At 30.1% G+C, this 11,305-nt stretch overlaps 1 protein-coding gene across 3 annotated transcripts in view; it reads right to left on the minus strand.

Moving 5' to 3' along the window:
- Nucleotides 1-7,996, minus strand: part of LOC111636358 (microtubule-associated serine/threonine-protein kinase 3-like) — an 83,091-nt gene extending 75,095 nt beyond the window's left edge. For all 3 annotated transcript variants that reach the window (XM_023381581.1, XM_023381580.1, XM_023381578.1), the window contains exon 1: nucleotides 7,775-7,996. The gene's annotated coding sequence lies outside the window, so the exon portion shown is untranslated. The remainder of the gene's footprint in view (nucleotides 1-7,774) is intronic.
- Nucleotides 7,997-11,305: the final 3,309 nt, after the last annotated feature.

Consider the following 11,305-nt stretch of genomic DNA (forward strand, 5'->3'; position numbering starts at 1 on the left):
TCATATAAAAAAAAAAAAAATTAGAATTAAATAATACCCAATAATGGAACAGAAAATTAATAAATTTTACTCTTATACAGTTTAATTATATTATTATTTTATTAAATTCTACTTCTTTGCTTTATTCTTTTACATTTCTTTTCATTAGCTACTTATGTGACTATTACATTGGCAATGCCCAAGTCAGGACTGACACCACTGTGACCATTATATCTGTATGCAAGTCTTGCATGAGCAATCACATATGAGAATGGTCGGGTTTGGGACGGAAGAGAGTTGAGAGAAAGCACGCTGGAAATAACTAACTCCACTATTCATTTAAACATTAAATAACAATAATTTATTTGTTTAAGTTTATAAACTATTTTACAAGGGCATAGAATTAGTGGAAGAATCTATTCCTACAAGCGTGCCAAACAGAGAGAGAGAGAGAGAGTTTACAATTTCAGACACGAGTTGATAAATACCTGGATGTGGTGATAATCATAACTTTCCTGGAGGGAAGGCTTAGTTCAGGTCCAGAAGGGCATTGTTTCGTCAGTAATGTTCAGGTACTAGTTCATCAAGGGAAGTGATGAAAGTCTGATGGAAAAATTTGACAGAAGTTCAGGAAGAGTGGCGGTCAAAGACAGAGAGGAGGTTAACACACACAATTTAGGCAGGCAAACTCTCAGTCATCATCTATCCTCTTGCCTTTTATTTGGGGTCCACTCTAATGTCCATTTTTGGTAACATTGACGGTTGCTCCAATCTGCAATTTTTTCCCTTTTTTCCTCAATGAGTAGTTTTTCAGAAGCTCTGTCACTCTTGGAGGAAGTGCTATCTGTGGGAAAATTTTATAAAGTTCCTTGACTGCATTTGTAAAATGGAATACTCCTCTCCTTTTCTGACCAAAAAATTAAGATTGAAATTGTTTTTACACTAGCCCAGGTTCCTACACTTATCCCTATCTGAGTTTCATGAATTAAATAAATTTTTGTCATTCTATCTTATGAAAATAGGTTTTTATTTTTATTCTCTTATTATTGCTGTGTTATTTATTTGTTTATTTACCATCCAAATTCTTTACAAGATTTTGAATTTCAAATAAAAAAAAATGCCTAATATTTGAATTTGTCCTTTTTATTTATCTTAATAAATCTTATTTTTGTTATTATCTAATTGTCAAATAATTTCAATTACACTTATATTTTATCAGAAACACAGCCATAAACTTCCAGCAAAGTGAGATTCCATTTTTTTTTTTTAAATACAAATTTCAAAATTCATTCAATTGTACATTATTCATAAAACTGTCTGATGATTGTTATTAAATACAACTGAAAACATTAGTGATATTAAATTTAAGTATTGTGCTAGAACTTAAAAGATTTGTTTTTTTCTCTTTTGTGATTCAAGAAGCTATACAAGAAGTGAAAAGAGCATATTTAGTATGGCTAAGTTCAAGGTCCTCTAAACTTCAAAGCCAATATATCAAAACAAAAAACACTGCAGCAGATATTGTAAAGTTATCAAAGGAGAAAGCTTGTTTGGCAGAAAACTGAAATCAGACTATACAAATTCAAATAAAATAATTTGGCAGACTATCTGTTGTCTTCTTGGATGGCAGGGCACTCAATAAAGAATGCAACAGATCACAAGATTATAAACAACAGATGAAAAGAGTGCTTTAACGATTTTATACTCAATGGATACCAGAATTACTAATATGACCAGAGTGCATTTTGGGATAAAGACTGATCTCACCATGAAAAAAATCAGAAAGACAATCAAATCATTTAAATCTTGCAAAGCAGTAGGTAATGATGAAATTTAACCTGGAATGTTAATGGCATATTCTGGTTAACTCATGTTTATCAGGTATTCTGGAAAGACACCAAAGCGATGACAGACTGGGTTATAAGCTCTATCTTTAAGAAGAGACAGAAGAGTGAATGCTCTAATTAAAAATTCAAAGGCTGCATTCAAATAGGTTCTTTATAAGAAGAGCTTACAAATACAAACTTTGGCTTTGCTAAGATTGTGTTGTCATCTCTCTTGTTTATTATTTGTGAGAAATATTAGTGCTGAGAACAGTCTTTTCAACGTGTTTAATGACAAAAAGAAACATTTCTTCTTGTCATTAAACACAGATAATGTTGAAAAGACAGTGTTCTCAGTGCTAATTTATCTCAAACATTTCAATGTGGTGAAAAAAGTTTTTTGTTTTGTTTATTATTTACATGGACCAAATAGAGAGACACAGATGATGTGATGAGAATTGTTTTTAGAGACCGTGGAATATGTTGATTACTATTTACTGATGACTTAGTTTTTCTCAAAAGCTCACAGTGTGATCTTCAAGATGCACTTGATAGGTTCCTAGCTATTTGCACTAATGCTAGAATGAAAATAAGAATGCCAAAGACAGTGTTGATACTATCAAGAAATCTTGTTCAATGTACTCTCCAGCTAAAGGATGTGAGGCAGATGGAAAAGTTTAAATATTTAGCGACTGCATTCATAAGTGATGAAAAGCATGACAAAAATACACATCTAAATTGGTCAAGGAAGTACCATACTATGGGAACTAAACTGTTCAGTAATGCTCAAGAAAGAGTTAGCAAGAAAGGCAAAATTATCAGTTTTCACTTGGTTTATGTCCCAATTATTACCTAAAGGCATGAATGTTGGATAATGACCAAAAGATGCAAGAACTGTAGTTGAGATGACTTGTATGTTGCAAGAAATATAGTAAAACTTATATCTGATGAATATGTAAATTTTTACTTCTAAGTTAGTTAAAATTACATGTACCATATTTATAAATACAACTTTATAATATTCTATTTACTTATGTATTTTTCAGTATTGACAAGACTGTCTTGTTTATAAAATCATACTGCCATTTTATATTACCAGCATAGAGGTACGAAGGATTACATGTCAATAGTTGATATTTGGCACAGAGTATTAGGTGCCCAAATCATTTGCACATAAAAAAATCCAGACTCGTAGGTAGTCAGGGGACCAAGAACCGAGTCAAAACAAAATGGCGACCTTCTTCTACAAACAGGCAAAACAGGCACCTCACCCCACTGAAGTCAGGTGAGAGTACCACCCATAGTCATTTTAAGAAGTAAACTCTGACCTTCGGACTGAACATGTAGTTTCTTCTATATTAAATAAAATTTGTAATCTAATTTTGTAAATTTGGGAGTGCTTCAAATATGTCATTAAAACGGTTTTATGTCATTACAAGTGGGTTTTTTAACATTATCTAGTTTAGTAAAATTGTGGAACCGATAAAAATTTGATGTTATATTAGGGTTGTCGTTACATCCGATGACGTTATAATCAGGTTAAACTGTATATTGTTTGTGCAAAATAAAAAAATAATTTTGGATGAATACAATAGCCATGATTATTTTTTTCAAAAACGGGAAATTTTCGTTTCACAACGAAGAGAAATTTCAAAATTGGATAGGTTAATTTTATCAAAAATGCATTGTGGACAACCTTGTGGTCGTGGCTGGCAAAGTTTGAACAATCGTGCCAAAAAGCATGAATACCAAAGAAGATTGGGAAATGAGAACAAGACCCGCCTTGAGCATCAAAGTGATTCCGCTTAGTAGTGAGTCTCAGTGAGACATAGAATTAAAACGGTAAAACCATATTTGGAACAAGACTAATAATAAATTAAACATTTTAATATTTACATATATATTTTTTCATACCCCAATTTCCACTTACAATATAAATGCATTGATAGTTATACTATTTGAACTCTTATCTAACTTTTAGACAGAGGACTAGTAATTGATAAGTTATGATTCAAGTCACACCTTAGGATAAGTGTCTTCCAAAATTTTCCAGATGATTTAATTAAATATCTAAAGTGAATTTCTAATTATTAATAAGATGGCAGCTGAATATTTTTAGATCAAATTCTATAATTTAACTTCTTAAACATTAGCTTACTATTCTAGCTCAAAATAACTGGTTTAAACAATTTCAGAATAAATAAAAAAGAAAAGACANCTATATTGAATACATGCCATATTGTTAGGAAATTCCTTAATACAGACATTGACACACACATTTAATTTTAGTTTTGTTTTGGTTGCTATGCCTTGACTCTGGTCCGGCATAGTACACAGCCACCGGTTTAAACCGAGTATTACCTACTAAACCCAACATAATAATGTTTGCTGTAGCATTATTAAAACCAACACTAAACATTATTAATTCTCTAAATAATTAAACAAATTCTAAATTAGAGTTAAGTTAATTAATATAATTCAGGAATTTGGACTTCAGGCAGTCATTTTATAATCTGTTTACTATATTAATAATTAGTAAATTTGAAATGATTTGATTAACTTTAAGTAAATTTGAAAAATCTTGGAAGTAAACCATTACATCAATCCAAAATTAATAATTTACTGAATAAATAAGTGAAATGGAATTAGATAGAATACTGATAACATGTTTTCAATTAGTGGAATAGTTAAGTCTTATATATTATTGTATCTAAGTAACTAAAATGCAGTGAAACATTATGATTACCATGACAACAAACTCTGCAATATCTTCATCATCAAACAAATCAATTTGCTTCAATTCACGTGAATGTTTGTCAAATATACTCGTGCACTAAACTCACATACATACATATGTACAAGTGATAGAAGTCAATAGAAAGAAGTTGTCAATAAGTATCAGTATGTTTCAAATTATATTTTATATTTTTGCAATATTGAAATCATTTACAACATATAATTAAACTATAGAATTAAAATTTTAAGATTAGAAAATAATGTTAAAAAATAAAGTAATATCATATCTTAAATATTCTTAAAAAACATTTGTTTATCTCACTGCATTTAACATGACTTAGACTTTTTCATTTCCATATAACTACAAATAATATGGAGTTACATCAGGTTTCTCAAATCAATAATAATCATTATATTTATATTTAATCATTTTAATAATAAAGTTATTATATATAAATGTTTAAAATATAATTACTTAAACATATCTATAATATAATAATAAAAGAAATTAAAAATTCATAACAAATGGTGTAATGCATACAGTTTAATAAGTTTAAATTCCATCATCAGTTAAATTGACAAATACTTCAAATTTTGCAATTAACCTTCTCATAGCTGTTTACTGCCATATGAACAAAATAATAACAAACTGTATGTATACACATTAAGTGTAAATACACAGTTTTTACACACACTTAAAGGTTGTTTACAGTTTTTTGTTAAATCATAATCATTTAAAAAAAAATGATTATGATTTAACAAAAAACTGTAAACAACCTTTAAAGTCCAGTAACAAAAAGTTGTTTACAGGTTGTTTAGTTTGTTTGCGATTCATTCCAGTATTAAGATGGTAATTTAACGCAATTTAAAAGAAATAATTTGTCAAGTATGATCTTAATGAGGAATGAGCTTTAAAGTTTCAATTGATCTGCAATCATTAATGTCGTCTTATAGAGAATTATATAAAGACCTAGCCGCAATACAAACCCAGCCATTAATAACTGAATTCATTCATATAACCACTGCAATTTCGAACAACAGGACATTACTACTAACGTTATTTAGGAATTCACAGAAAGAACTTCTCATGTGGAAAAGAACTTTATAACCAAAGCATTTTTAGCAATAGCAGTGATATTTCAATCATGCACAAACATATACGTTTATTGTCATAAAACGATAGCAAATAAAATCTTATGTATAACACACATTACATATTCTGCCAATTTTTATGTTCATTAATTCTTTGTTTTTTTGTTTTTCAAATAAAATTTATGTTCCTATAATTCCTACTCCTATAATAGGAACATAATAAAGTTATATTCCTATTATTTATGTGCAATATATATGAAATAAAATTTGGTAACATGCAAAAAAAATAAGATTTTACAAGATTTTTCAAATGGTTTATTTCATTATTTTTGTTGATTTCTTAGACCTGTAACCAATCTTCTATATTTTTTTTACACATAATTTCCAGACACCAATCTATTGTGTAAAAACAGAATTAGGTATACATATTTACACAAGCACACATCTATACATTTAAAAAAATAATAGCTATCTACTGCATATTTACATTAGTGTAACCCAGGGTTTGGGTAAAACTTGTGGGTTCAAATCCACTGCAGGCAATTTTTCTTCAAATACACTCAAATTTAATAATTATTAATATAACAAAAAAATAGTAACAAACCTATATTACTTAAATTCCCATTTTATTAACTAAATCAACCAATTCTAATTCCATTCATAAATATATACAAAATTATACTATCAAGTCAAACTTTTATAACGTTATTATATTCAAATTAGAAATGTAACATTCGCCAAACCGAAAGAATCAGAAATCAAAAAATGTACACACAATAACAGACCACTTTAGATGCAATCACTAATTCTAATACACAAGTTTTGAGATTATAACATAGTTGTAGCAATAGACAATTTTGGAAAATTAAATGGAAATTTCAGATATATTTGTTACTATCTCAAAATTTTTTCAAGTATAATACCTATTAAATGATTTAGCATAAGAAGCGAAAGAGTGTAATATCATTCGTAAGGAGTATCTTGCAAGCAGATATCTTAATACTAAATGGCTTCACAAAAGCTTCTACTTAAATTTTAAAGCGTTATATTATATATTCGGATTACAGTAGAACCCCTCTAGTCCGCCCTCGGCTAGTCCGTCACTCCGGTTAATCCAACCAAGGTCGGAGTCAAGAAACTTGTCCCGACTCGTTGGTGACTCACTGTCCGTGGCATTTTTCTGTGTTCGTTACAGTATATGTTTTACATTGTGTGTACATGTACAGTTTTGTGTGTGTTTTCAATATGTCAGGAGTGAAACATAAACACGTTACTCTTTCATTAAATGAAAAATTAGCAGTGCTACAAAGACTGGACAAAGGGAAAGATTGTTTATTTTACTGTTTTTCTGATAATCCGACCTTTTTTGCGTTCCGACCACACCCCCAGTCCCAAAGGTGACGGATTAGAGGGGTTCTACTGTATTTCCATTTAACTTCTCGGTAAATTTCCAATTTTCACCCGACGACGAGGATAAAGTGCTTGCAATAAAAAACGTACACGTAACGCAGCATCTTCTCCATTTAGTATACAATATTTGGCTCGAAAATCATCATATTGATCACTAAGCGGATATCGGCACAACACATTCTTAGTTTACGTCGATGCAAATTTACTCCGGATAAAAAAACAAACCAATTAAATAAAAAGACACGCCGTAACTTATAGTAAACAATTACCTTATTTTTATAAATACAAAGATTTGAGCAAGTTTCTAACTCTGAATGAAAGAGAAAGCAAACCCCCTCATTCACAGTTAGAATCTTACCTAAAAAATAAAATAAAATAACAGATCTTGATGTAAATAGAAATACAATTATAATCATCATTTAAATTCTCTAAATTTGTTTGTTGTATGTTTAAATGAAACGTGATTATCCATTGGTTAATTTATTTAGGATAATTAATAATATTACATTATTTTAATTACCAACAAAGCAAGACTTTGTACTCCTTTTAACTCCACCATACCTGTTTGTTGGAAAGTATGCCAACGCAAATGAGCAACAGGTGTCAATTAAAAGGAAAGAGCGTAATTTTCATACTTGTAGATTTTAAATGTTTTAAAGTATATAAAACGTAGATACAAAATATAAATTCGATTTCTTTTTTTAAATAAACAAACAGTAAATTGTCTTACTTACTTCGTTAAGACGTGAAAAACTTTCTAACCAAACTTGTTGCTAGATCATCCAAAAGTAATTGGTTTTTTTCATAATGTGTTTTGACCTATCGTTCTACCTATTTATTATGTTTACATTTACCTTGCTCAAAACTAAGATAACACAGCAGACCTTCTTCCAAAAGGCATTTACGACAAGGATTATGGGAAAAGAAAATAAACACTATAAGAAATTAAAACAGAGTTTTATTGCAAGTGCCATCTGTAGTCGGAAAGTATAAATCGTAATTTAAAAAAAAAATGTAAGAAAAGTAATAAATATTAAATATTTCTTTCGTCTAACTTTATCTAAATATGTTTTTTTTTTTTTTTTAAAGACGTTTTAATTTTATGTTTGTTAATAGCCAGGTTGCGGCCGAAGAGTTTTCATCTGTAAAAGGCGAACGTCGAACGTCGAGCGCCGCTTATAAGATAGCGGCGCTCGACGTTCGACGTTCGCGTTTTACAGATGAAAACTTCGGCCGCAACCTGGCTAATGTCAACGAGCGGAGTGTTCTGACAAAAAGTTTAGCAACGTAAATGAATTAAAGTCGAAAAATATATAATATAACATAATAAAATATGAATCGCGCGTGTAAAAAGCATAATGAAAAAAAAATGGATTAGTAAACTGAACGAAATTTAAACGGTCTACACAGCGAGGAGCAGTCCACGATCTACACATCTGTTCTGTGAGAAAAGTTGCATTTATTTTTGTATATATCAATATATATTTAAATTTTAAATTAAAAAAAAATGTGATTATATTCTCATAATTCCTCAAAATACACCGTTATACAAGTGTTCGAATTACAACAAATTATACAATTCGTTGTAATTCAAAACACTTGTACAAACAATTATAGTTTTCCAAATATCGAACTCGGCTAAATAATCGGCTGATAAATACAGTTTACGTTATATCAATAGTGTATTTACATAGTATAACTATAAACTTTTATTATTAACTCTAAATATTAATAATTTTACTATTTAACCGATCTTCATTTCAAATAATTTTTCATTAGCTCTTAAACTTTTTTCTTATTATAAATCACTAATAAATTTTAATCTAAAATATGTGTAGAATTTTTTTTAAAAGAAGCGATAAAAACTGTCGCCACTTCTTTAAATCCTTCTTCGATCAATACACAAATAAGAGCGAAAGTGTAAATTCCATCACGTCTTTCGTTCTGATAAATTATAATTTATATTTTTAATGCTTTTTTTAATTATTTTCATTCAAAACATTTTAAAATGTTTCAAAAAATACTTCAGTCATTCAATACGATGGAAGACAATTGACTGGATGTAAGATAGGAAGTAACCTCAGTCATTATAATGTTATTTCTAGATAATGGAACGGATTTAAATTAAGAATCAGCTATGTCTAGTAAGTTAAAGTCACTAAACATTACGACATTGGTTAATCAGCATCTGACTCTAACTGATAGACACCCTAATGGAATTTCGACACGCTACTTCTCTATTAGAGTTTCCAGTATCTATAACAGGTGCACGCATTAAGTTAAATTGTTTTTAAACGAGCCGTAGTATTATAGCTAAAATATAATTATATGAACATTAATATAAGACGATGGGATCAACAGCAGATCCAGAAATCTTTAGAGGACTGTGAAGAAATGGAACATGGCTTACAAATTTGTTTATTAACTGAGGTAACTTTTATTTGCGAGAAACTATCAGATATAAGTTTCATATTTATTGAGAACGATAAATTGCAGAAACTGTCTTTCAATGATGTTATTGAGCAGTTTGCGGCTGAGAAAGGTCGGAAGAAGTTGTAGTATAACACGATATATTATGTAATAAACTGTATAATAATGATAAATAAGTTTATTTAGTTGCAAGGGGCTACGAAAAATTTAAATTGCATTGAGCCACTTCGAATATAAATCCTGCTGCACTAGATACAGCAACTTCTTTCTTCTCGTCAGGGCTATGCTTACGGTCCATATGTGGCACACGTGGGAGTAGAGTGTTCTTCCTCCGTACCTAGTTTTTTAATATGACGTTTTCCATATTTGAATAATCTTAACTCGAGCACGAAACTAAGATTTTGCTTTTAAGCATAGTTTTTTATATTCTATCAAATAAAATTTGTCTCATAATTTTTTCGGTTTTAATATTTCGGAAAGGTTTCTGATAAAGAGTCTGGGTTCAGTCTGGTTATGATTCTCGAGAAATTTTATACGAGTATCCCTCGTACAATACGGCATTTTTACAACACGATTTTTTTCCTTCCTTATCCTTACTTCCCTATCAATCGGATATCGTTGTCGTTGCTCTTAGACTTTGTTTTGTTTTTATAGATTAATCTTCGTATTAAGTAAAATTTATTTTAAAATTTTTAGGTGTTATTAAACATTTTTTAAACCATGTTTTTTCATTAGTTTTTTATTTCGTATAGCACGGATTCGCATAACACGGCACCTGTAGTTGATCTGGCTTCTTACTCGGTCGTAATGAATCACAAATTTTCAAATGATAAAAATGTTTAGACTTGAAGACTAACGATTTAGCATATAAAACAAAACTATAACATTACTGATTGATTTTTTTAAAGCCCAACAATAATGTTATTACGCATAGAAGATATTTAGTATCGGGAAAAATTGGGTTCTCGAATACTTTTGACACAACGATTCTCTTGGTTATTGTATCATGCGATTACTCTTCATTTGGATTTGAAGAGGTTCACCACAAAGCAAATCTATCATTGTTGATATAATTCCACAGTATACTTAAAATCACAATAAATAATAACATATATTTGTTCAACTAATAAAATATTAAACTTTACAAATTACAATCTCTTTTTATCGTATATAAGTTAATAGCGGAATATTTATAAGCACTATTAAGAATATATATTTAAAAAATTATCCCGGTGTATCCATATTATCAATATTTAATATAAATAATGTACTTTATTAAGTTATATAGATCGGCCGAAACCGCAGAATGGCAAAAGACAAGGTCTTATATTATATCCAGATAAACTTCTTTTTAGTTTTTCAGTCTTTTTAGTCTATGGGCGCTAAGAGGGCTTTTTTACATCCCTATTGCGGGTTCGGCCAGTTCTACATTGGGGTCGGTACGATAACGACAGACGAGGTCCGACATATTTGAGACAGACTACACATTTAAAATTCTATTCTAGAGGTTTTCACCCGAATGCAAACACAAATTCCCAGAGCATCAAGTCGACGACTTTACTGTCTCGGTCATCCGGATTAAACTATCTATAAAATATCCGAGGTGACCCGGACTCGAACCTACTTTCTCAGAGCACCGGCTGGGTAAGGAAGTTGAGTAGGTCTATCTCTCTGGAAACTAGAAACTGAATCCGAGAACCCCAGAAACTTTTTATGTGCGATATGTCAGGCCCAGTCCATCATCTCGCCCGTCCACACCCATAGTGGGCCGAGTCGAGCCTGCAATTGCCCCGAAAAATGGAGGGGAAAAAAGTCAAAAATAGAGAAAAAAATTT

This window comes from Centruroides sculpturatus, unplaced genomic scaffold (assembly GCF_000671375.1).
Source record: "Centruroides sculpturatus isolate CEXI.00-Female unplaced genomic scaffold, Cexi_2.0 scaffold1035, whole genome shotgun sequence".
NCBI classification, from domain to species: Eukaryota; Metazoa; Arthropoda; class Arachnida; order Scorpiones; family Buthidae; genus Centruroides; species Centruroides sculpturatus.